Below are 27642 nucleotides of genomic sequence, written 5' to 3'. Positions count from 1 at the left end.
CTGATAACAAAATGTTAGTGATTTTAAAACACATTGCAATGGCATTCCAAGTTAACTTGTAGTGTGTTAATGGCATCATTATAGTGTGCATCAAATAGGCTACAATAAAGTAATCTTTATAAATAAAGTTACAGCTTTAGAATATGCCTTTCGCACAAGAGCACTCGGCTTACACGTTGCGCCACCACACATATATAGACTACGCTAAACTGGTGTAACTTTGTGTTCTCTCTATACTGTTACAAGTACAGCTATAAGCGCGCAGACATTATGAATGACAATTATTAATGACAGCACAAATTATATGGATTAAAAGACTGTGAATCACAGACAAAATTATTAATACAGACACAGTAAGTGGTGCGTGAAAATAAACGTGAAATGGCCTGTTGCTATACAACACAAACGTGCATTAAACTTCAAGCTGCTGAAGAAATAAAACAAGTAGACACAACATTAAATATCAAGAATGTTTTGCTTCCCTTTTACCTGACATTATCTGTCATTAATGCAACATGAAGCAATTGCATAAACCGGCACATTAGTTTTATTCTTGTGCACGCACTAAAACACAGACAGTTCCGTTCATTGGTGGAAAAAAGTGAACGTGCAGAACTGCTTGTGTTTCCGTGTGTGCGGATGAAATATAATCATCCTTAACATTCCTCTGCTGATTGTCTCTGCGTGCACCAACTCTCAATGCACCACAACTGCTCCTGAAAAAAAATGCAATTAAATGATTTGGTGGTCTTGCATTAAGCTGCGGATTTATATGTGACGCATAAATTAAAATGATTTACTTTTCATGCAGTAAACGTTTCTGGATTTATTTAACATTTTAACTTTCTGCGTGTTTTTTTTTTTTTTTTTTTTTTCAGAATCAGTTTAATAATTTAAAGGTGCCCTAGAATTAAAAATTGAATTTACATTGGCATAGTTAAATAACAAGAGTTCAGTACATGGAAATGACATACAGTGAGTCTCAAACACCATTGTTTCCTCCTCCTTATATAAATCTCATTTGTTTAAAAGACCTCTGAAGAACAGGCAAATCTCAACATAACACCGACTGTTATGTAACAGTCGGGATCATTAATATGTATGCCCCAATATTTGCATATGCCAGCCCATGATCAAGGCATTAGACAAGGGCAGCCAGTATTAACGTCTGGATGTGCACAGCTGAATCATCAGACTAGGTAAGCAAGCAAGGACAATAGCGAAAAATGGCAGATGGAGCAATAATAACTGACATGATCCATGATATCATGATATTTTTAGTGATATTTGTAAATTGTCTTTTTAAATGTTTCGTTAGCATGTTGCTAATGTACTGTTAAATGTGGTTAAAGTTACCATCGTTTCTTACTGTATTCACGGACTGTCATTATTTTCATTTTTTAAACACTTGCAGTCTGTATAATTCATAAACACAACTTCATTCTTTATAAATCTCTCCAACAGCGTGTAATGTTAGCTTTAGCCATGTAGCATACTATCAAACTCATTCAGAATCAAATGTAAACATCCAAATAAATACTGTACTTACGTGATTAGACATGCTGCATGACGAACACTTTGTAAAGATCCATTTTGAAGGTTATATTAGCTGTGTGAACTTTGTTTATGCTGTTTAAGGCAAGCGTGAGCTCTGGGGGTGGGGAGCATGAGAATTTAAAGGCTGCAGCCTGAATCAGCGCATATTTAACGCTCTGAGGTCTGAGGGTATCGCCGGCGATACCACCGCGGTTTTTTCTTACCAGTGTGAAAGAGACTCAAAATACTCCATTAATGTTGCACATACAATTAAGAGTTATACACCATTTTAATCTGTGGAATATCTTCTTTTATTTGTGTACACTCAGAGTAAAAACAAAATGTTGTGCTTTTTGTAAATTAAAGAAAACTAACATGATGCGTGATCTCTTGTCTCCCTCTGAAGGAAGTCCAATCTGATAGTTCTCAGAAAATGAACTGTAACTTAGTGAATACTAATCACAAAAAAATTAGACTTGTGGCTAAAAATACGTTGAAATGTCAGGTTTTAAATCGTGTAAGTCAAATCGAAAACAAACATTCTGTGTTTATGTAATCTGTATGAAAAGAGAGCCATGTCAGAAATCCGTGATTCAGCTCATTATCCGCTAATGCGGCCACACCCACGGAGAGAGCGCTATTCAGATGCAAATTCAGTCAACACATGCATTCATCATCTCAATCGTGTATTTATTGTCTTGAAAAGTGTTTTGAATAGCCATAGTTAGCGATCTCTGTCCTCTGTTAGTTCGGTTAGTTCCTGGATTGCCTATTCTTCTTTAGTGCTCAGGCATTTGTGGACTAAAGGTGTACAGAGCGCCCTCCGGCTGCAAGTATGAATTGTTGAGTATAAATAAATGTATAAAGTATAAAGTGTGAAATAAATATTACTCTTCTATATAGAAAATTGACAAACATATGAGAATCCATCAATATTTCTCCAAATGTGCATGCTTTTAAGCTAAAAGCCTATATGAAATGCCATAGAGGTAACATAATTGTTCAGACACTTTGCATCACAGAAATACATTATATTTTAAAGAATATAATAGAATACCATTATTTTAAATTGTAATAATATTTCACAGTATTGCTGTTTTTTCTGTATGTTTGATTTACACCATGATGAGATTTGAATCATGATCACAGAGGGTTTTTTCACAGCCTACCTGACTGAAAGGCCTCATTAATATGCAAGTCATTTCAGGTCATTATTATGCGATTCTTTTGTCTTCTCAGGTGAGAATCACCCATTATACATGAGGATTCACGCCTCCACGCATACTGTGTTTCTTGACCAAAGATGTTTTAGAAAATTTAAATCTCTCTATTGTTTTATATGAACAAGCAGGCAGCATAATTTTTACCTCATTTTGAAGCAAAAGCTCTAGTCTACAACCTCAAATACCCAGAAGTCTTGTGAACAAAGATTTAATATATATTTTTTGGCTTTATTTCAGTGACTTAAGTTTTTTGTTTTTTCAATAACCACGCATAAACGTTATTCCTTCAAAAACACAAACATGTACATACATGTTCCTCACATATTATTGTAGCCTAGTTTGTGCTGAATACAGTGTAATGACACTTTTTCCATTAATATGTTTATGAACAACTGAAAAAAAGCACAAATGTCAGGGCATGTCAAAACTTCTCCAGGGTCCCAAAAATCCTCAGACCCCTGAGGGTTAATGATGCCCCAAAATAGGAAGTTAAAAAAATGAATAAAAAAAAATCTATGGGGTATTTTGAGCTGAAACTTCACAGACACATTCAGGGAACACCTTAGACTTATATTACATCTTTTGAAAACACGTTCTACAGCACCTTTAATAATTCATAATATTTTGATAGCCCAACGGGCTGCAGTCCATATTTCAAAGTGCAAATAAGGGCCATTGAAGTAGCATTAATGGGAAAAGTGTATTACAGTAGGTGCATTGAAGTGCATTAGGAATACACAAAAGTAATAAAACTTCTGATCAGGTTCATGAATTTCTTTCACCATTTCAAACTGACTATATGTTGTTTTCTTTATTTGTCATAATTACAAATATTTACTTATGTAACTACTTTCTATATGTATGTATATCTGTTTGCAACCATGCAAAATTGTGAAAAGTGCTATTGAATTAAATTAAACAATAGCCTACCTGATATTCAAAGTGTGAGCAAATTATTAAAAAAGGTAAAGGTCATAATTATAAAACTTATGATTATTTTTTGCAACTTAGAACACATTTCCTGTAAACTTTTATCTAGGCCAATACTAAAGTAGAACTCAAATACTCATAATTTCAAATACTCAAATTTCTCTTATGAAGCCTCCGTTCCCTTTGAGCTCCACCTGAATAGCGGGTCCAGGTTGTTAGGTTTTGCGAAGCCTCCTTGGTAAGCTGTCCTAAGCATAGGGCGTAGTTAGGCCTCTTCTCTATGTAGAGAGTCGTCATGCTGAGGCCTCCATCCTTAGAGCTCGGCCAGGCAGTGATGCCATTTTGTTAAGATCTCTCTGAGCCTCTTCAGCTTCTGGGGTGTTGCTAGGCTTCCCTTCGCTTTGAGCATCATCCTTCTGAGGCCTCCACTTCCTAGAGCTCCAATGAGATTGCAGTTCTGAGTTGTTAAGGCTCTCTGTGAGCCTCCTTGGGAAGGTGTCTCCAGTGTAGGGCATAGTAGGTCTCCTCTCGCTTTCGAGAGTCATTATGCAGAGGCCTCCATCCTTAGAGCTCAGCCAGGCAGTAGTGTCAATTTGTTAGGCTCTCTGTGAGCCTGCTGGGCTACTGCCTTTACACAGGAGTTAGACGTCCTCTCATAATAGAGGCCTCCACTCCTCAGAGCTCCACCTGGGCAGCAGTATCAAGTTGTTAGGTGAGCTGTTCGCCTCCTTGATAGCTATTCTTAGCATTGGGCATAGTAGGCCTCCTGTCGTTTTAGAGAGTCATCATGCTTAGGCCTCTGTCCTTAGAGCTCGACTAGGCAGTAGTGCCAAATTGTCAGGCTCTCTTGAGTCCTTTTCGCTGCTGACTTTAATTTGAGCATTGCAAGGTCTCCTCTCACTACAGAGAGTCGTCCTTCGAGGAATCCGCTCCTCTGAGCTGTTGTAGGCTCCCTGTGCTCCTCCTTGGAAGCTGTCCTAAGTTTGGAACGTAGTTAGGACTCCTCTCGCTTTAGAGAGTCATCATGCTGAGGCCTCCATTCTTAGAGCTCGAGCTCGCAGTGGTCCTGGGTGATAGGTTCTCTGTGAACCTCGTTAGTACTCTTGGGATGGGGGCATTGTCAGGCCTTTCACTTTTTTGTGTGTAATTGTTGTAAAAGTAGTTTTTTAGAGAAAGTGGGAGTCTGCTCCCGGCATCTTTTTTTGCCAGGAAGCATGGCTGCTTCAGGTGTTACAAGTAGTGATGGTCTAATGAGGTGTCATGGGATTAAAATTTTGTGTAAATTCAGTGTAGAGAAATGTGCTTTAGCTATTGGCAATTGGTGGGTTACAGCTCCATTGTTTCTGCATCTAGGATGAACACGGATGTTTTATATTTAAACTTGACTGAAAAAGCTAATGAGATATTTTACTTCAAAACCTGTTAAATATGGATATTTTTTTACACAAACATATTGCTTCGATTCAGAAGACCTTTATTAACCCCCCGAAAAAAAAAACAAAAAAAACCCACATATTTATGATGGATGGATGTGGATGGAAGCACTATTTTCTGCTCATACTCATTGATCCCTATCACTGCCATTATAAAGCTCGGATGCGTCAGGATATTTATTAATATTTCTGTGATTATGTTCATCAGAAATAAGAAAGTCATATACACCTAGGATGGCTTGAGGGTGAGTAAAGCTAATCCTTTAAACTGGAGCATTGCTAGGCCTCCTCTCGCTATAGAGAGTTGTTCTGTTAGCTGTGCCCGATATCGTGTCAAGCTGCTGGCTCTATTATGTAGCCGCCTTGACAGGCGTAGGGCATAGTGCTGAGGCCTCTGTCCCATGTGCTCAGCCAGGGACTAACACCGTGTCTACACCGGACGAGAGCGGCGCGACGTGTCAAAAGACAATAGAACCCATTATAATCACTGATGCTGTGTACACTGGATGCGGTGCGGTGTGACGCGACAAATCTCCGACAGTAAACTGATCCCTCGTTCTTATTATGACGTTCTGCAAGTGCCAACGGTACTTCCGACAGCAGCAAAATGGATGAGGAGAGACTTATCATTGAGGTGGAGAAGAGACGTGAAATTTATGATCCGTCCTCTAAATTTTACAAAGATGTTAATCAGAAGGGGTCTCGCTGGAGGGACATTGCAAGAGTTCTCCAAGTTTCAGGTAAGTTGCTTGTTATATTCTGATGGTTGTCACGTAACTGTTTTTTTTTTTTTTTTTTTTTTTTTCTGACAGAAATGATCAAATAAACATTTAACCTGTTATTAATGGTAAATTGTAAAATAAATACTGCACCAAACAAGGTTTGTAACATTAGGTAAAATATCGTCAGTTTCATGGGGATGTCTGTTTAATCCGTTATTTTTCGAGGAAAGATGAAGGACTAATGTTAATGCTAATTCTTATTAGCCGAATATTTGATTGAGGTAAGCAAATTACTTTCCCTCATTGCGAATGTATAGTGCTTTGAGCCACTATGAGTTAATAATGTGTGTGTGTGTGTGTGTGTGTGTGAGGGTGATATGAATTCAATAGATATGTAATATATATAAATCGCTTTAATATATTTAATTATAACACAAATTTACATATGTAGTGATCTGTACATTAATAAAAAAGTATAAATATACATAATGCAATAAATAATACAATGTACAAATGTATAGGCCTATATGTGTACTATTATAATTAAATGAAGAGTTTGGTTCCAAAACGCAATAACCCCATTTTGATTAATTTAAGTAAAAAGGTGTTTTCTTTACCAAGAAAGTGGCAAGATGAAAACCACTATTTTCTGTTTCAATGTTTCACATAGCATGTTTTGGTTATAAAAACATTAAAAATTCAAATCTACATTTTGATTTTAAAAAGTTTATAATAAAAACGTATTATTTTTTTCCCAAAATGCAATAAATCCATAACACTTTTTTTTTCAAAATGCAATTAATCCATCAATAGAAAAGTTATTTTTCAACTTGAAAATACACAACAAAGTAAGTTGATTCACATATATGACAGAGTCTAAACGTTGACAATATTTATCTTATATACAGGCATTTTACTAAAAATACATTCAGCCGTCGCTCCCAAAATGAATTCAACGGGTCATCTTGTTAATGTTATAAATTATTGGTCATTACCGATTAAAGAGTATCTGTCGCCACTGCACAATTAAATAAACACAATTGCCGAGTACATTGGTATTAAAAACGGCTTTTTTAAAAAAGCCTTCAATGTTTACAGTGGGTGGAATGGTGCGCTGTGATTGGTTGAGCGGATATATTGCGTTCTGCAGAAAAAGGAGACTGGCGTTTGTCACGTTTTGGAAAGAAAGGGAGAAAACATGACAGAATAACACAACGGATATCGCATTTTGCGCAAAATTAATACATGACTTTTCAATACTGACCAGATACAATACTGATTTTAGCGGAAACTCAATTTTTTTGAGTTTTGGAACCAAACTTTTTAAATATTTATATACATAATTATACTACTACCACTAATATTAATAATAGGATGCATGTATTCAGTATTAGTCTTTACACAAATTTTTAAGTGGATAAACATATAGTAAATATAATGTACAAGATGTATATGTATATTTCCTGTATCCTCCTGCCTCTGAAACAAAATATTGCATAAATTTCTGTCGTACAGCACAGGCCTCATGACCACCTCTGTTGTGACCTCGAGTGGCTCTATGGTCCTCAAGTGGTCCTCGAGTGGCTCTATGGTCTGAGTTGGTCCAGGCTCCCAAAACCACTGCTCTGCATCAGAAGGCCTTGTTAGAAGATTGTGCAGGATACAGTCTGCAACTATAAGAGTGTCAACCTTTTCAGGTAGCATTTGTATACTCCTGCTGAATATTCTCCATCGGGCAGCGAGTATTCCAAAGGCCTTTTCCACTGTCATGCGAGCTCTTGAGAGACGCTAGTTGAATGTTGCCTTCTGCCTTGACAGGTTTCTTCCAGCTAAAAGTCTCATTAGATACGACTTGAGTGGGAAGGCCACCTCTGCTATAAAGACATGTGGAACCTTCCCCAGGTTTTCAGCACCAGGCCAGACACTTTGCTGGTGGCACATGGAGGGTGTTGCTCTCCATCTCTTTGCCAAGAGCTGAATTTTTATAGGTGCCACCATCAATAGCTTTCTCATACAGTTATGCAAGTAAATCTGTAGTGTGCATCTACAAGGGCAAGGAGGACAATGGAAAAAGTCCCTTTGCAATTAAAAAAGAGGCTACCTATTTTGGTGGGGCAGTGATGGAAATATGCTTTCCATTGAGGGCACCAATGCAATTTGGAAATTGCCATTTTTTCCTGGAAGCCTCTCTCTATATTTCTCCAGGTGTCCTCTGTGGCTTTGGGAGAAATTGGTGCATTATGCACTTCTCAATTGCCCTGCATGTCTCCTCAATGCAGATCGAGACTATTTGCACTCCAAGGCGATAACTGTAGGCCATGGAGTGCATGGATTCTCCTGATGCCATATACCTACAAAATGAAAGGAAAAAAAGTCCCGACATATTTATTTGTATAGTGCCTTTCACAATATATATTTTAAAGCAGATCTACAGCAAAATATGTTTCAGTGTCAATAGCTATACAATTTCTCTCAAATATTGCTCACAAATCTGTCTAAATCTGTGTTAGGGAGCACTTCTCCTTTGCCGAGATAATCCATTCACCTCACAGGTGTGGCATATCAAGATGCTGCATGACAGCATGATTATTGCAGAGGTGTGCATAACAATTGGTTTGCATAACCAAAGAATTTCTGCACAAACTGTCAGTAACCATCTCAGGGAAGCTCATCTGCATGCTTGTCGTCCTCAACGGAGTCTCGACCTGACTGCAGTTCATCATCGTAACCGACTTGAGTTGGCAAATGCTCACATTCTATGGCGTCTGGCACTTTGGAGAGGTGTTCTCTTCACGAATGAATCCTGGTTTTCACTGTACAGTTCAGATGGCAGGCAGCGTGTATGGCGTTGTGTGGGTGAGCGGTTTGCTGATGTCAACATTGTGGATCGAGTGGCCCATGGTGGCATATGGGCAGGCATATGTTATGGACAACGAACACAGGTACATTTTATTGATGGCATTTTGAATGCACAGAGATACCATGACGAGATCCTGAAGCCCATTGTTGTGCCATTCATCCACGACCATCACCTCATGTTGCAGCATGATAATGCATGGCCCCATGTTGCAAGGATCTATACACAATTCCAGGAAGCTGAAAACATCCCAGTTCTTGCATGGCCAGCATACTCACCAGACATGTCACCCATTGAGCATGTTTGGGATGCTCTGGATCGGCATATATGACAGCGTGTTCCAGTTCCTGCCAATATCCAGCAACTTCACACAGCCATTGAAGAGGAGTGGATCAACATTCCACAAGACAATCAACAACCTGATCAACTCTATGCAAAGGAGATGTGTTGCACTGGTTTTTGGATTTCACTGGTGTTCACTGGTTTTCACTGGTTTCAACTGTTAATGGTAACAAAGCGGAAGCAACTGGGAACAACAGCAACTCAGCCACGAAGTGGTAGGCCACGTGAAATCACAGAATGGGGTCAGCACATGCTGAGGTGCACAGTGCACAGAAGTCGCCAACTTTCTGCAGAGTCAAAAGCTACAGGCCTCCAAACTTCACGTGGCCTTCAGATTAGCTCAGGAACACTGCGTAGAGAGCTTCATGGAATGGGTTTCCATGGCTGAACAGCTGCATCTAACCCTTACATCACCAAGTGCAATGCAATATGTCAGATACAGTGGTGTAAAGCACGCCGCCACTGGACTCTAGTGCAGTGGAGATGTGCTCTCTGGAGTGAGGAATCACGCTTCTCTGTCTGGCAATCCGATGGACGAGTCTGGGTTTGGCAGTTGCCAGGAGAACAATACTTGCCTTACTGCATTGTGCCAAGTGTAAAGTTTGGTGGAGGGGGATTATGGTGTGGGTTTATTTTTCAGGGGTTGGGTTTGGCCCCTTAGTTCCAGTGAAAGGAACTCTTAATGTTTCAGCATACCAAGACATTTTGGACAATTTCATACTCCCAAATTTGTGGAAACAGTTTGGGGATGGCCCCTTCCTGTTCCAACATGACTGCGCACCAGTGCACAAAGCAAGGTAGATAAAGACATGGATGAGCGAGTTTGGTGTGGAGGAACTTGACTGGCCTGCACAGAGTCCTGACCTCAACCCGATAGAACACCTTTGGGATAAATTAGAGCGGAGACTGTGAACCAGGCCTTCTCGCCAACATCACTGCCTGACCTCACAAATGCGCTTCTAGAAGAATGATCAAAAATTCCCATAAACACACTTCTAAACCTTGTGGAAAGCCTTCCCAGAAGATTTGAAACTGTTATAGCTGCAAAGGGTGGGCCAACTCCATATTAAACCCTACAGATTAAGAGTGGGATGTCACCACGGAGGGAATTTCTCTGCCGAGTTCATAGCTGTCTTGAGTTATACAGAGTTAAATGCCAACTACCAGCCAATCAGAAATTAGAATTTGTTGTTTCCGGGCTAATTACGTGATCCTGCTGCAAGCACGTTCGTTACTAGGCAACATGGATGCACTCCGTGAAGAGTGCAAGAGAGCTCCCTTTATAATCACTAAAATGCTGACATGTCAGTTCGTGATCTCACAAAGCTCTGTTATAATACAATCAATATTATGCACAATGGATCTTTCATAATGTCTACGCTGTGTGTTATAATAAGAGAATTGCGCCTGTAAATTGTTTTCTATTTTACATTAGCTGTTCTTGTTGCTTTGGTGCAACAATGTTTTTAGATATTTTATGTTTAGATATCTCTATTTTGCAGGAGTCCCGTGAATCATTTTCTTCTCCTGCATCTTGCACACAAGTGTCTCACCATTCTCATCAAATATTGTCCCGCGCCGCAAAATTCCTGCTAAATTATTATTGATCAAGGTATCAAAATATGCAACAAACACTTAGAATACAAAACACCATTAAGCTGAAATGTGTACTCACGCACACACACTTGGTTTAGCTATATGGGCACTCTCCATAGATATAATGGTTTTTATACTGTACAAACTGTATATTCTATCCCCCTACACTAACCCTACCCCTAAACCTACCCATCACATAAAACTTTCAGCATTTTTGAATTTTCAAAATGCAATGTACAAACCCGATTCCAAAAAAGTTGGGACACTGTACAAATTGTGAATAAAAACAGAATGCAATGATGTGGAAGTTTCAAATTTCAATATTTTATTCAGAATACAACATAGATGACATATCAATTGTTTAAACTGGGAAAATGTATCATTTTAAGGGAAAAACAAGTTGATTTTAAATTTCATGGCATCAACATCTCAAAGTAGGGACAAGGCCATGTTTACCACTGTGTGGCATCCCCTCTTCTTTTTATAACAGTCTGTAAACGTCTGGGGACTGAGGAGACAAGTTGCTCAAGTTTAGGAATAGGAATGTTGTCCCATTCTTGTCTAATACAGGCTTCTAGTTGCTCAACTGTCTTAGGTCTTCTTTGTCGCATCTTCCTCTTTATGATGCGCCAAATGTTTTCTATGGGTGAAAGATCTGGACTGCAGTCTGGCCATTTTAGTACCTGGATCCTTCTTCTACGCAGCCATGATGTTGTAATTGATGCAGTGTGTGGTCTGGCATTGTCATGTTGGAAAATGCAAAGTCTTCCCTGAAAGAGACAACGTCTGGATGGGAGCATATGTTGTTCTAGAACTTCAATATACCTTTCAGCATTGATGGTGCCTTTCCAGATGTGTAAGCTGCCCATGCCACACGCACTCATGCAACCCCATACCATCAGAGATGCAGGCTTCTGAACTGAGTGCTGATAACAACTTGGGTTGTCCTTGTCCTCTTTAGTCCAGATGACATGGCGTCCCAGTTTTCCAAAACGAACTTCAAATTTTGATTCGTCTGACGACAGAACAGTTTTCCACTTTGCCACAGTTCATTTTAAATGAGCCTTGGCCCAGAGAAAACACCTGCACTTCTGGATCATGTTTAGATATGGCTTCTTTTTTATCCTATAGAGTTTTAGCCGGAAACGGCGAATGGCACGGTGGATTGTGTTCACCAACAATGTTTTCTGGAACTATTCCTGAGCCCATGTTGTGATTTCCATTACAGTAGCATTCCTGTATGTGATGCAGTGCCGTCTAAGGGCATCCAGTATGGTTTTCCGGCCTTGACCCTTACGCACAGAGATTGTTGCAGATTCTCTGAATCTTTGGATGATATTATGCACTGTAGATGATGATAACTTCAAACTCTTTGCAATTTTTCTCTGAGAAACTCCTTTCTGATATTGCTCCACTATTTTTCGCCGCAGCATTGGGGGAACTGGTGATCCTCTGCCCATCTTGACTTCTGAGAGACACTGCCACTCTGAGAGGCTCTTTTTATACCCAATCATGTTGCCAATTGACATAATAAGTTGCAAATTGGTCCTACAGTTGTTCCTTATATGTACATTTAACTTTTCCGGCCTCTTATTGCTACCTGTCCCAACTTTTTTGGAATGTGTAGCTCTCATGAAATCCAAAATGAGCCAATATTTGGCATGACATTATTGCATTTCTTTTTTATTCACAATTTGTACAGTGTCCCAACTTTTTTGGAATCGGGTTTGTAGTATTTCAGGTTTTACTAACTTTGTGGGTACATTTGGTCCCAAAATGTAAAATAAACGTGTACACACGCACACACACACACACACACACACACACACACACACACACACACACACACACACACACATTCAGGGCCAGTTCTGCAATCCTACTGTATGTGTACAGTATGTATATTGATCACTGCTGTTCATTTGGCTCGTTGGGACAATTTTCTTTTTATTTTTGGTACATTTTTTTTTTTTAAATATATAAAACAATTTATTTTATTTGGATTAATTTATCTGTCTTTTATCAAATTTACTAATTGTTATAATGTCTATTTGTGCTGGTCAATTATGAACAATAGGTAAAATGGAACTGCTAGCAAAAATTTTAAAGAATTGGATGGGGCCGAGGGGCCGTTTGAGTGGCTCCTCCCCTAACAGACGTAATCTCACTCTGAACTTTTGATCAAACTTGCTCTATATGTGACCCGATCTGGCGAAATGAGTCGGAAGTCGCAACGTTCTATTTTAAGATATGGGCCGATAATGTGGAAAAACAATGAAAAAAATCGATTTTTTTTTTTAAGCTAATTTCAAAGAACAGACTTTCAAAAATAATCTCCCAAAGTTTCGTAGTCCAGATAATTGAGTAAAGGTATTTAAATGGCTATTAAATTTGACATGGTTTTACTAAATTCGCTGGAAATGAACTTCTCAACTCCTCTCGTCACTTATGAGCATTTCCCAGTATCCCCTGAAACGTCATTATCTCTGCTCTACAAATATGGTGTTACACGTTGTATAGAACCAATCAAAAAGCTTAGAAATGTAAACATACTGACCTAAACGCTGATTTTTAACAATGGGAAGCCCCGTTTCGACTGACAGGCACGCGATCGGTCCAGCCATCCTCCTGTCAGACTAGCGCGCCTTATAAAATAAAACTCCCATTTGCGTGTCTCTCTTTAAAAGCCAATAAAAATTGAATCCATATAGGTAGCACAAAAATTCTTTTTGCATACAAAACCAAAGACTTTAAACTTTCATATCAAGCCTCCAACATGCTTCTGTTGCGTTGTTTTCACCCTCTAATGAGTCTGAGAAATATGCGTTTACAACAAAAATAGCACAGCAGCTAACTGAATACAAGTATGTATATTTCACATGCTCATAACTTCATGAAAAATGCACAGATCATAAAAATCGCACATCAATATTTAAAGCAGATTCTCAAGATTAAAATGAATCCAAAATCAATATAATATATTGCGTTGATCACAAGATATTACTCACGAAATGATTTAACATACTTGGCTAAAAACATGTCTCTCATCTCTCCGGGATGCAGTGTGTATCCAATGTTCCCGGACCCATCCATGTTCGTTTTCCAAAGTGGAATAACACATAATAGATATCATTTTAAAGCTTAGAATCTCATCTTTTTAATGCATCTAACCATTTTGAAAAACTCCTAACGAGTGCTGAGAAGCACCTCTAAACTGGAGTTTACCGCCCGTTGGCGCCACCTGGCTGCGGAAAAAATGAACAACAATTTTTCAAACTATTCTTTATAATATCACCACGAAATTTGAACCAGATGCAGCTCACATATAGGAGAGCATCACCAAAAAAGATTTTTTTAGCGATCTTATTGTGTTCCTGAGTTATTCCATGTCAAATAAAAAAAGAAAAATTATTTTTAAAAAATTATATATATTTTTTGTCTTTTATCAGCTGTTTCTCAGCAAGATAATGTCCAAATGTAATGTAATTTATATTTTCTTAAATTTTAAAATGTTTTGTATCAAATGATACCTACCTTTTGACTCTCCTTGCTAGAGTTTTGGAGTTATGAGTCTTTACTTTTGTGTGTGTCGCTCAGAAAAAAGAAAAAAAAAGAACTCTAAAAAAGCCTTCAGGTCTTAAAGGGTTAATTCAAATAAATACTTTAAAATAATTTGAGCTTCAGCCTGGTTTAATAGCATTTATATATATATAAAAATGTCTTTGGTCAAATTAAGCTGTAAAATAAATAGTTTATCCCTTTAAATGCAATGGATTTTGAAAGATATCAACAAAAAAACGGGCAAAAAACTTTAAAAGCGATTTTCTCAGGTTTTCAATTGGAAAAAGAGGGCAGACGACCATAATTAAAATGGGTATATCTTTAAAACCATTCAAGGTATGACTTTGACTAGGATATCATTTTAAAGCTTATTGTCTCATCTTTCTATTGATACCAAAATCTCAATTTTGAAATTTGGGTCACTGTGACTCATTTTGTTGATCATTGAGTTTTTAATCACATTTTTATGTGCAGAAGAGAGGTTTTGATAGTTTTGTTAAGGTTTTACTGGTAATCTGTCAATGGGTCAATTGGAAGTGAGCTAATTTATGTAAACAAATATGCACTGTACTGTTTATCGATGACATCACTTACAGGAAGCATGAAAACTGAAATGAAACGTGTTTTAATCTTTCATGGTAAACAAATTACCATGATTAAGTTTAATGTTTAATAATTTAATACCAATTACACTGAAGAAAAAAACATTTCTGTGATTTCAGGAGTGAAAAAATAATTCTACAACAAACGGAGGCAACAGAGGGGAAAGGTCCAAGGGTGAGCTGCTGACAGAGAGGTAGGAAACTCAGGTGAACTGAGAAAGCTCATTAAATAACTTACGCATTTTTTTCTACAAAAGGTAACACTTTATTATGGGGAACAATTCTCACTTTTAACTAGCTGCTTATTTGCTTGCATATTGGCTGTTTATTAGTACTTATAATGCACATATTAATGACTTAATCTGCATGACCTTAATGTACATCCCTAAATCCTACCCAATACCAAAAATTAAACGCTACAACTTCCTTACTATCTATTAATAAGCAGTAAATTAAGAGTTTATTGAAGCAAAAGTTAACAGTGAATATGTGTTCCCTATACCAAAGTGTTACCCCACAAAATATTTTACCTATCACCATGCATGCTATTTTGTTTTGCAAAATTATTTTTATTACAGTTTGTAAGGTTCTGACATCCAAACATAAGTAACACTGAGCAATATAAAATTAACCAAGCCTAAAACAAATTCTGTTAAGAAATGATTGTATGTATATTCTGTATATTCAACTTTCTCTTATCTGCATTTCACCTCTGTGTTACGATTCCTGTCAATTCCTGGACTACACTTCCCATAATCCTCCCTGCCTGTCACATGCACACTCCACACCAATCATCATTTGCCACATATACCTGTAGCCTATTATCTGGACTATTTAAGACTCACTCACACACCACCTCATTGTGAAGTCTTGTTTCACCTTGTGTACAACTCTGAGCGTTATTATCCTGTTTGTCTGCCTGCCTGTCTGCCACCGATCCTGTCTGTTATCCGTTACGATTCTCTGCTGCATACATTTGGACTGTATATTGTTACCTGGACTGTGAATGATATCTGCCTGCCTCGACTTCTGCCTGTACTGTGACCACGATTCTGTCTGTCCCTTGCTGTTCCTGTCTGCCCCTGTTTTGACCTGGACTGTACGACTACACTCTTATCTAATAAAAGCTGCATTTGGATTCAAACCTGTTTCCCGCTTTGTTACAGAAGACTTCGCCATACCGAGATCCAGCAGCTTTTGTGAGTGTTTCTGTCACATCCAAAATGAACCCATCTGCCCAATTAATGTGTCTCCGTCAAGGAGAAAGAACTATAGAAGATTATGTTGTGGACTTTATTGAACTGGCACCATTAACGTGTTTTAAAGTCACAGAGAAAAAGGTTTTTTAGAAGTTGCAAACTTTTTTCTCTCTTTTTCTGTCACAAACAACACAACAGTTATACCTTTTCAAATTATTTTCTGGTGGTGCACAAATCCTATTCTACAAATCTCAAATTAAGAAATTCATATGCTCACATTTAAGCCGTGGTCACAATAGGGTTTGAGCATGTGAATTTTCTTTGGACACTGCAACAGTCGTGATATGATGTCAAGCGTCTTTTTTTTTATAAACATGAATTTAACAAATAGTATATTCAAAATATAAAAATATACAATCTACTCGACTTTACTACAATTTTTTTTTTTAAATTCAGCCAAGAGGTCACACCTTCGTGTATCGATTTTCTACTCCTTGCACATATTCGCATGATGCAAATTTGCAGGTCAGAGTTCACTAAACCAAACCAAACCAAACTTTTCACATGAGAAAATGTCTCCCGCATTTGTGGGAAGTCAATGGAATATGAATGGAATGGAAGATATGAATGGAAGTCAATGGAATGAAAAGCGTAGTGTGACCGCTCCTTTATTCTGCAGTTGCTGCACACCTGTATCAATAGTGTGAAGTCATGAACAAATTTTATTTGTGAACTGATATGCGAGATCTCACATATAACGTCAGTATGTGAGATCCAACTCACACACGTGCTCTATCCAGTGATAAACCTGTTCTTGTCATTATTAATCAATCAGAAATCAACACAGCACCACCCAGAAATTGCCTTGCACTGTAGAATTGGCAAGAAATGAAAAGTAGCTAATTATTTATTATAAATGCTATTATTTTACAATCAATATTTTAGTCTAAAAAAAATTGAGCCTATGAGTTTCTTAATTTGTGATTTGTATTTGCACTAAGTGACAATAGCACATTTTCTTACACTAGGTGAAAACAGTGATAGATTCTATTTACACCATGTAAAGTATCAGTTCTTTGCAATTTGGACCTGATAGAACTCCCTACTCGACTCCCTTTACTGCTGTCACTAAAGACGTTGCCTTCTGTGCTTCTTTTTTAAAACTTGAGTGGCCCAAAAGCTAGTGTAAATAGCGTTTGCCAACAAGGGACGCTATTTGCACTTTATGTAAATAGACACTCCGAAATTTAAAAGGTGTAACTGTTGTGTTGTGTTTTTGAGAGAGAAAGGAACTAAGTTTTCAACTCCTAAAACATTTTGATGACTTTACTGAAATATTCTCTACAAATTCCATTGTCACAGGTGCTTAGTTTTGCTACAATAATACTTGATATTATACAGCACATGCATAATTTGAGTCGATATTCTGATTACAGCTGGGGGCTATAGACTTATAATCCAATCAGCAATTTTATCAATGCCAAACCACATCTATCTTATTAACTACTATTCATTTTGTATATAATCAATATATAAACAAGTGATATTTAATTGTTAACAAGGGATATGGCTGGACCCTGCTGACCCAATCAGTATTTCTCATCCAATGGTCATACTTTGAAATTTAAAAAAGTAATTTTAAAATAGTTCATTGTCCTATGGTATTGAAATTGTGGGTTACATCTTTGTCACCTATTTCACCCCTGAGGAGTTTACATTCCTGATAATACAAGAGCAAGGAACTTACATTCAATTGCAAAGAAAAAACAATTCATCTGCTATATTCTTCGGTCCTCTATTCTCAAGGGTAAGATTTCTTTATAAATCAACAACTCACCCATATGTCTTTATTTTTGTGGAAGACAAAAGGAGGGAGTCAGATAGTCTCAGTCACCATTAGAAAAGAAACTGATGTGAATTGTGACTCAGGCTGTCAGTCTCTTGATGTTCTGCCTTACATCTCCTTTTTTTTTTTTTTTTTGCTCCAATAAAAATAACATGTTTGGTACAAAAGAACATGACCAGTTTTATTCTTGAGTAAATATTGCTTTTAATTTTTTTTTTAACTTGAGAAGTTTATATTAGCCTGTAATTTACTGTCATACCTCTTTGTGTGTTTTTGAATGTAACTGCCTTTTCTATTAGTCATATTGAAGGTTTGTATATAGAAGGTTGTAGGCTATCTGTAACTGTATTTTGTAAATAGTAAAACAATGTTAACTGAATGTGATGTGTGATTATTACAACAGGCTAATTTATCTATTAGTATTAAGTATTTGAGATTTTTAAAACAGAAAACGTGTTAATTGTATAAAGCTTTTAACCAACTGAAATCAACACAGTTTCAACGTGAGGTAATCAAACCAGATCGATTTCATGTTGAATATGTGTAGCGTTGTTTCATTCAACTGATATCAACGTCGTTTCAGCATGAGGTAAGCAAACCATCTGCGTCGATTTTACGTTAGTTTTGAATGGTTTTCGAATTCTGACGTTGGTCTTTGATGTCATGAGAAACATTGATCTAGGTTGATTCTATGTCAATGTGCTATCTGGGTGTAGCCCGAAATGTTCAGCCTAAATAAATAAAGGTCCTAGAAAGCCCATGCAGAGTGGCCAGGATCGGAGAGCATTTGCGATCAGATGCCGATGTCTCATTAATGCGATTTAAATTTTTTTTACATAATTTTTAAATTGATTATTAAAATCTGTCTGAGTACACTCGTGGCATATTAAGAAAGCAAGAAAAAAATGAGAATAAATAAAGGTGTGCGTTTGTGTGTTGTAAAGTCAAATGTTTATGTGTGTGCGTGTGCTGGCTTGGGGGATATGGGTGAAAAGATATCTGATTGGCTAGTTTAGTTTTGTCGCTTTTTCCACACATGAACAATGACATTACAGATAGTTCATGTTTAAAAACGGGCTCAAAATGAGTAAACACTCTCTAAAACAGCTAAATTTAACTTGTTGCTGTTTAGTCACCCAGTTGTGCCCGACTCTTTGCAACCCCATGAAGCACAGCATGCCAAGTCTCTCTGTCTTCCACGATCTCCTTGAGTCTGCCCATATTCATATTCATCGCATCTGTAATGCTATCTAACCATCTCATCCTCTGTCTTCCCCTTCTCCATTTGCCTTCAATCAATCCTAACATCAAGGTCTTTTATAGTGATTCTTCTCTTCTCATTAGGTGGCCGAAGTATTTAAGCTTTAGCTTCAGTATCTGTCCTTCCAATGAGCAGTCAGGGTTGATTTCCTTTAGGACTGACTGATTTGATCTCATTGCAGTCCAAGGGACTCTCAAAAGTCTTCACCAGCACTACAGTTTGAGAGCATCAATTTTTCGGCGCTCAGCCTTCCTCATGATCCAACTCTCACAGCCATACATTGCTACTGGGAAGACCATAGCCTTGACTATATGAACCTTTGTCGGCAAGGTGATGTCTCTGCTTTTTAGTATGTTATCTAAATTTGTCATAGCTTTTCTCCCGTATAGCAAGCGCCTTTTAATTTCATGGCTACAGTCACAATCTACAGTGATCTTAGAGCCCAAGAACACAAAATATGTAAATACTTCCATCTTTTAACCTTCAATTTGCCATGAAGTAATTGGAGCAGATGCCAATATCTTAGTTTTTAAATGTTGAGTTTCAAGCCAACTTTTACACTCTCTTCTTTTACTCTCATCAAGAGGCTCTTTAAGTCCTCTTTGCTTTCTGCCATTAGAGTGGTATCATCTGCATATCTGAGGTTGTTGATATTTCTCCCAGCAATTTTAATTCCGGCTTGTGATTCATCCAGCCCCACATTTTGCATGATGTACTCTGCGTATAAGTTAAACAGGTAGGGGGACAATATACAGCCTTGTCGTACTCCTTTCCCAATTTTAAACCAATTAGTTGTTCCATGTCTGGTGCTAACTGTTGCTTCTTGACCCACATATAGGTTTCTTAGAAGATAGATTAGATGGTCTGGTACTCCCATTACTTTAAGAACTTGCCATAATTAGTTGTGATCCACACAATCAAAGGCTTTAGCATAATCAATGAAGAAGTAGTAGATGTCTTTCTGGAACTTTCTCCATAATCCAGCGAATGTTGGCAATTTGATCTCTAGTCCCTCTGCCTCTACGAAACCCAGCTTGTACTTCTGGTAGTTCTCGGTTCACATACTGCTGAAGCCTAGCTTGCAGGATTTTGAGCATAACCTTGCTAGCGTGTGAAATAAGCGCAATTGTGCGGTAGTTTGCACATTCTTTGGCATTTCCTTTCTTCGGGATTGGAATATAAACTGACCTTTTCCAATCCTGTGACCACTGTTGAGTTTTCCAAATTTGCTGACATATTGTGTGCAGCACATTAACAGTGTCATCTTTTAGGATTTTAAACAGCTCAACTGGAATACCAACACTTCCGCTAGCTTTGTTGTTAGAAATGCTTCTTAAAGCCCACTTGACTTCACTTTCCAGGATGTCTGGCTTGAGGTCATCAACCACACCATCATAGCTATCAGACATATTAGTATGTTTCTTGTATAACTCTTCTGTGTATTTTTGCCACCTCCTCTTTATCTCTTCTGCTTCTGTTAGGTCCCAACCGTTTTTGTCTTTTATCATGCCTATCTTTGGATGGAATGTTCCCTTCATAGCTCCAATTTCCTTGAAAAGATCTCTAGTCTTTCCCATTCTATTGTTTTCCTCTATTTCTTTACATTGTTCATTTAAGAAAGCCATCCTGTCTCTCCTTGCTATTCTCTGGAAATCAGCATTCAGACAGTCCAACGGGCCATAAACCTGAGTGTGCAGCTCCGTTGTTTTATCCATTAAGCACAAATAAAAGCCTGACGATGCTAAATGTGTTAAGTTTTCTTATAATTCACATATCAAATTGTGGCAAAAAATTTAAATGAAATGGATCAACAAAAACAATAATTATAATAATACTAATATCTACTGAGTTGTATGAGGCAAGTAATTTGGGCTGTGATTGATTTTATACTGTTTATATGACAGAATACATGTTACAAATGTTGAATATATGATAATATAATATGGCTATAGGCTTATTTATTTAAAATGTTAGTAAATGGACTTGTACTTCCATATAGTACTGGTCTTGGTTCATGCAAAGTTAAGCATTCACGTGACTGGAAAGGAAAGGAAGTGAGGCTTCGTTTTTCGTTAATCACGTTTCTCTGAAAACGTGCCAATGCTTATGGGGGTAGAATTGTTGCAATTTTCCAAATAAATAGATTATGATCCACAAATAAATGTAAAGAAATTCACAAAAAAATAATCGTATGCACAAATGAATAGAATGAGATCCACAAATATATGTTGGGAGTTTCACAAAAATTAATTAAATTCGCAAATAAATAAAATGAGATTTGCAAATAAAAAACATATTCACAAATATGTTTTTATGTCACAAGCACAACTCTGCCTGCAATCATTTGTGAATCACCACCTGTACATTTGTGAATTGCTTTCTGTGCATTTGTGAATCACCTCACGCATTTGTGGATTTTGAAACATTTGTAGCGTCATGACTGCAGACAAATCCACAAATAGGTCTACTCCACCCACTGACTCAAGCCAATCAGATAACGGCAACGTTGCTCTGACCAATCGCAGTACACTTTCACTACAACCAATCACGTTTTGCTTTACAAACGGGTGATAAACATGAGAGTTTGCAAAATAGATGAAACTCTCATCACACAATAACAGCCAACAGCATTTCACAGTTTATCAATCAAACATTGATGGATATAAGCAGCAAACCAGCTATTAAACATTAGGCCCTTAAGCAATATTCCTTAAGTAATATTTCAAAACACTGCTTCATGAAGCTTCTGAGCTTTATGAATCTTTTGTATCAAATTAGTGATTCGGATCTCCAATCAAACGGCTTAACTGCTGAAATTGCGTGACTTTGGCGCTCCGATTCACTGTTTGGCAAGCGTGAATTCATAATACTATTTTAAATAACGTGTATGCCAGAACATAACATCAAAATTTCAATGTTGTATCTTTTTTTTTTTTTTTTTTTTTACTTTTTCAAACTGTATTTTCTAGCCTGACATTGCAAGTCGTTCGTTCCTGCTCCATGCAAATCTTCTCCATTCAGCCCGCTGACAGTGTCCGGTATTTTCATCAGAGAGATTTACATTATAAGAAGGTAAGTGTGAATTCACAAAATCATTGTAAATAACATGTTTACATAACACAACATCAAAAGTTTTTTCAAGGTTATATAATTTTTTTCTAAACCACATTTTCTAGGCCGCTTGCCTTTCAGTTATTGCATGTGCGGACAGCGTATTTTCAGAGGTTTATATCAGACGAAGTGAAGGTAAGTGCAAATTCATAAAACAATTTTAAATAGAGTAGTTACCAAAAACATAAGATTAAGTTTTGTTGAATTAAATTAGGTGTGTGTATGTTGTAAAAATAGTCTAGCTTAAATTAGCTAGTTTGATAAATTGCTAACTGGTACTTAGCAACTGCTACATACATTTCTAAGAAGGTATAAGTAAAATATTCACGTTTATTAATTAATGCTAGTCTAGCTAGTGTGCATTAGTTGTTATCTTATTTCTCTCTGACAAATCAAAATGACACTTTATTCTCAACTGTCCTCAGAGGCTTCAAATACAGCACTGAAGGAAGAGCTGCAGCTGACTGTTGATTCATGTGAGGCGGCCAAGGACAGAAAAGGTGTTTTACCAACATACTTAAAATAAAATATTTCATATTTGTTAAAGTCAGTGATGGGTGTAACGCGTTACAAAGTAATGTACAAGTTATGTACAAAGTAATAATATTACTTTTTTCAGTAACTGGTAGTGTAAGGCATTACTCGTCTGAAAATGGTAATATTATTACAGTTTTCCCGAGCTAGTTACTTGCGTTACATTTACCAGTAGCACCTTCATCACACACAAGGCACACAACACAGAGAACAGAAGGGAAGGGGAGGAGGGCGTGAATGGAACAGTGATTGGTCTGGGTTTGGCACGAGGTATCATTTACCATCACCGATTGGTCGACACCCGGCAGCCAGCAGCAGAGCGGCACCCTCAAAGACAGATGGGGAAAAATGGAAGCGTCAACAACGGCAAGCTCTTTTTCAGAGGAAGGTTCCCAGCAACAGAAAGCTAGTTTCGACGGGTGGAGATTCAGTCATTATTTTGAATATGTTCAACGGAAGGAAAATAACTTGACGGTGAAGTGCACACTCTGCCCGGGGAGAAAGCTGCTCTCCACCGCTTGTAACTCTACCTCCAACTTGAAGAAGCACATGCAGCGACAGCACGGACACATCAAGCTTGTTTCGAAGCGACAGAGTGACATGAACGAGCAGCCCCACAAGCAGCAAAAACTTTCATTTGAACATAAAGTACTACCAACATCAAAATCTGAGATAAATAAGCTTGTTGCCTCGTACGTAGTAGAAGAAATGTTACCTCTTTCTACCGTCGAATCGCTGTCTTTTAGAAAGATACTCTGCAAAATACCGATAGCAGGGACAGACCAGCCGTTTTCCGACAGGAAAACCTTCGCAATGTACCTAGATAAATGTTACGCCATGATGGAAAGTGAGCTGAAGAAAATGTTTGAGAGCACTGAGTATGTGTCAACGACCGCTGACATCTGGACTTGTCACAGTTGTTTGTAGTTATTTGTGCTAGACAGTGCCAGTCTGTTGTTGGCGTAATAAAGACCCTAAAGAACACTCCTCCTTTATATGTTCTCCCTCCATCTGATGCATCTCAGGCAATTATAGAGTAATTAAGAAAAAAAAAAAAATTTTTTACTAGTAATATAACTAGTTACTTTCTCCAGGGAGTAATAAAGTAAAGTAAGGCATTACTATTTTTGAGAGTAATATGTAATATATTACTTTTTTGAGTTACTAGCCCCAACACTGGTTAAAGTGCAGTGTAAATTTCACTCCTGTTGTTCTATTATGGTGTAATTTACTCTCTCTCTCTATATATATATCTATCTATCTATCTATCTATCTATCTGTTACGTATGCTGGTGTAGAGATGAGGCTGATACGGATTTCCACAATACGAACAATACATTTATTAAACAGAAGGCAGAGATCACCCAACATACATCTTAACAAAACAGAGAAAGGACGAGGAGTGAAGGGAGTGAGTGCAATATATGGGGAGTGCTGACAATAGAGTCCAGGTGCAGGTGATGAGTGCTGATGAGGAGCTGACGAGGGAAGTGAGTGCAGGTGTGGAAACAGGAGGATTATGGGATATGAAGTCCAGGGAAACAAGGGTTCTGTGACATTACCCCCCCCCGTCCCGGTAAGCGCGTCCTCGCGCCGTAGACGAAACAACCGGGAGGGGGGCGGGCGCCCTGGAGACCTCAAGCTGGTGCAGGGGGAGGAGCAGACTGGAGTGGAGGTCTCCAGGGCAGGTTCAAAAGCCATGGCGGGTCAGGGGCTGAAGGCAACCATGGCGGGTCAGGGGCTGAAGGCAGCCATGGCGGGTCAGGGGCTGAAGGCAGCCATGGCGGGTCAGGGGCTGAAGGCAGCCATGGCGGGTCAGGTGCAGCGGGCAGACATGCAGCGGGCATACATGGCGGGTCAGGTGCAGCGGGCAGCCATGGCGGGTCAGGAGCCGAAGCCTTTGAGGCGTTGAGCCCAGGCGTCGCTGAAGGACTGGCGGGTGATGGCGGAACCGTAGGCTCCGCCGACCGAAGCGCAGCCGGGGCTCCAGTAGGCCGCAGTGGAAGCAGGAGGACAGCCAACAAAACGAACACCGGTGGGAGTGAGGAGGCCAACTGAATCCGAGGGACGGAGTGACGGAGCGGAGACGGAGGAGTGTAGTCCAGAGGGGAGGGCAGGCCGACGAGTGAACAAGGTGTGAGTGGAGGCAGGATGGATACTGGTGAAGCTGGTGGACTGATGGGCAACGGTGGAGCAGAGGGAGGTTGGAGCCGGGGTGAAGGTAATCGCCTTGGGCGAGGGGGCTTGATCTGGGCGAGGGGGCTTGAGGTGAAGGTTCAGTGAAGACACACATGGGAGGCGGGAGAGGGAGGCAGGGAGGGAAAACAGTCTTTACAAAGTTCATAATAAAGGGCTCGGTGGTGGCAGGAGCGGCTGGCTCGGCGGCGGCGGCTGGAGCGACTGGCTCGGCGGCGGCGGCTGGAGCAACTGGCTCGGCGGCGGCGGCTGGAGCGGCAGGCTCGGCGGCGGCGGCTGGAGCGGCGGCGGCTGGAGCGGCGGCGGCTGGAGCGGCAGGCTCGGCGGCTGGAGCAGAGGGCTCGTAGGCGGCGGCTGGAGCAGAGGGCTCGTAGGCGGCGGCTGGAGCAGAGGGCTCGTAGGCGGCGGCTGGAGCAGAGGGCTCGTAGGCGGCGGCTGGAGCAGAGGGCTCGTAGGCGGCGGCTGGAGCAGAGGGCTCGTAGGCGGCGGCTGGAGCAGAGGGCTCGTAGGGCTCTGGAGACACTGGAGCGGGCTCTGGAGACACTGGAGCGGGCTCTGGAGATACTGAAGCAGGCTTTGGAGACACTGGAGCGGGCTCTGGAGACACTGGAGCCGCTTTCTTCCTCCTCCTCCGCTTACTGGGCCCAGTAGAGGAATGTGGGTCCAGCATGGGGCAGGCAGGGAGTTCGCTGGAAGGGTATGTGGAGGAAGCCGGAGCTTGGCAGACTGGCCGGGCTGACCGTGTTTTTGGAAGGACTGGACGAGAGGAACACCCAACATTCTGAACCTCTTGGACTAAGAATTCGGAGCAATTTAAATACAAAACTAAATTTATAGCATCAGTTAAGGAAACATAATCGTTAGGTTCAATAAAGCGAATAGTGTTCTCATCCAGTCCATCCAAAAACAGGTCGATCAACTGAGCATCCGACCAATCTGTCAAATAAGCGAGCTCTACGAACTCCTCCACATACCTCTCCAGCGAACGACCTACCTGCAGGAGCCCGATAAGGCGATCGCTGGCTGTCAGGGTGAGAGGCGTTGGAGGAGCTGGATCCAGGGAGCCGGTGAAACTCTCCATTTTTTTTTCCCTGTGGAAAATCCGGTTGTTTTTTGGTCCGTTCTTCTGTTACGTATGCTGGTGTAGAGATGAGGCTGATACGGATTTCCACAATACGAACAATACATTTATTAAACAGAAGGCAGAGATCACCCAACATACATCTTAACAAAACAGAGAACGGACGAGGAGTGAAGGGAGTGAGTGCAATATATGGGGAGTGCTGACAATAGAGTCCAGGTGCAGGTGATGAGTGCTGATGAGGAGCTGACGAGGGAAGTGAGTGCAGGTGTGGAAACAGGAGGATTATGGGATATGAAGTCCAGGGAAACAAGGGTTCTGTGACACTATCTATCTATCTATCTATCTATCTATCTATCTATCTATCTATCTATCTATCTATCTATCTATCTATCTATCTATCTATATATATATATATATATATATATATATATATATATATATATATATATATATATATATATATATATATATATATATATATATATATAAAATGTTTTTAGGCCAGGTGGTAAATGCTGCTATTCATTGCTCTTCAAATAACAAAGTCATCAATCAGGTAACTTGCACACAGAAAAAGTTTTTGTTTGAATACCATTCAGTTACCCAGATTATCTTGTATTTTATTCAGTCATTGAACTAGCAAGAAATCACTTTTACTTGCTTTAACTTTTTCCATTCTTATTGCTGTCTATGTAACAAAATTGCTTTGTATTATCATTACATTTTACTATCATATGTCATGCCATTAGTGATAGGAACACTTTAAACCACAAGTTTCCACAAGATGAGAATGGTAGAGGATGATAGACCCCTATTGATGGCCTGCTGTACTGACCGTATCACACACACATATAGTTGTGCTCAAAAGTTTACATCACATTGCAGAATCTGAAAAATTTTAAAGGGTTAGTCCACCCAAAAATGAAAATTCTGTCATTAACCCTCTTGGGCAGGAGTCTGCAATTAAATTTGGCATCGGGCCAAAAAAAAAAAAAAAAATCGCCACTAGATGGTGGGCGAGAACATAGTCAAAGGATAAAATGGATCCTGACTTATTGTAATAATTATTTAACATAGCCTACTATCACTTTAACACTCAGAATTATTCCTTGGCATCCTCACACACTAAACTGCATTTTTTTTAAATTGTTTGTGTTGTGCTGTTGTGTTTGTTGTGTGCTGGAGATACGCTATTACGTCATGTGCAGAGTGATGTTAACTTTCTGGAGTCTGAGGCTGGTTTGGGGCCCTGGAAAAGTTTTGACATGCCCTGACATTTGTGCTTTTTTCAGTTGTTCATAAACATATTAATGGCAAAAGTTTCATTACACTGTACTCAGCACGAAGTAGGCTATCATAATATATGAGGAACATCTATGTATTAAGGCCAAAAAAACAATAATAAATATGTGTTCACAAGACTTCTGGGTATTGGAGGTTGTAGACTAGAATTTTTGCTTCAAAATGTTGTAAAAATTATCCTGCCTACTGGTTCATATAAAACAATATTTTGATTTAAATTTTTTAAGACACTTTTTGCCAAGTAAGACAGTATTCAAGGAGGTGTGAATCCTCATGAATAATGCTGTGATTACTGACATAATGAGCC

At 39.1% G+C, this 27642-nt stretch overlaps 1 protein-coding gene and 1 long non-coding RNA gene across 2 annotated transcripts in view; one reads left to right on the top strand and one right to left on the bottom strand.

The window, feature by feature from the left end:
* Nucleotides 1-27642, bottom strand: part of wnt9a (wingless-type MMTV integration site family, member 9A) — a 171758-nt gene that overhangs the window by 9683 nt on the left and 134433 nt on the right. The window lies entirely within an intron of this gene.
* On the top strand, nt 14570-24272 carry LOC125264267. The gene is made up of 3 exons (XR_007184046.1): nt 14570-14996; nt 15969-16001; nt 22078-24272. It is a non-coding gene; the product is annotated as an uncharacterized LOC125264267 (long non-coding RNA).

Source organism: Megalobrama amblycephala, linkage group LG3, assembly GCF_018812025.1.
Source record: "Megalobrama amblycephala isolate DHTTF-2021 linkage group LG3, ASM1881202v1, whole genome shotgun sequence".
Classification (NCBI taxonomy): domain Eukaryota; kingdom Metazoa; phylum Chordata; class Actinopteri; order Cypriniformes; family Xenocyprididae; genus Megalobrama; species Megalobrama amblycephala.
Note: the sequence above shows the minus strand (reverse complement) of the source record. Positions and strands in the feature narration are given on the sequence as shown.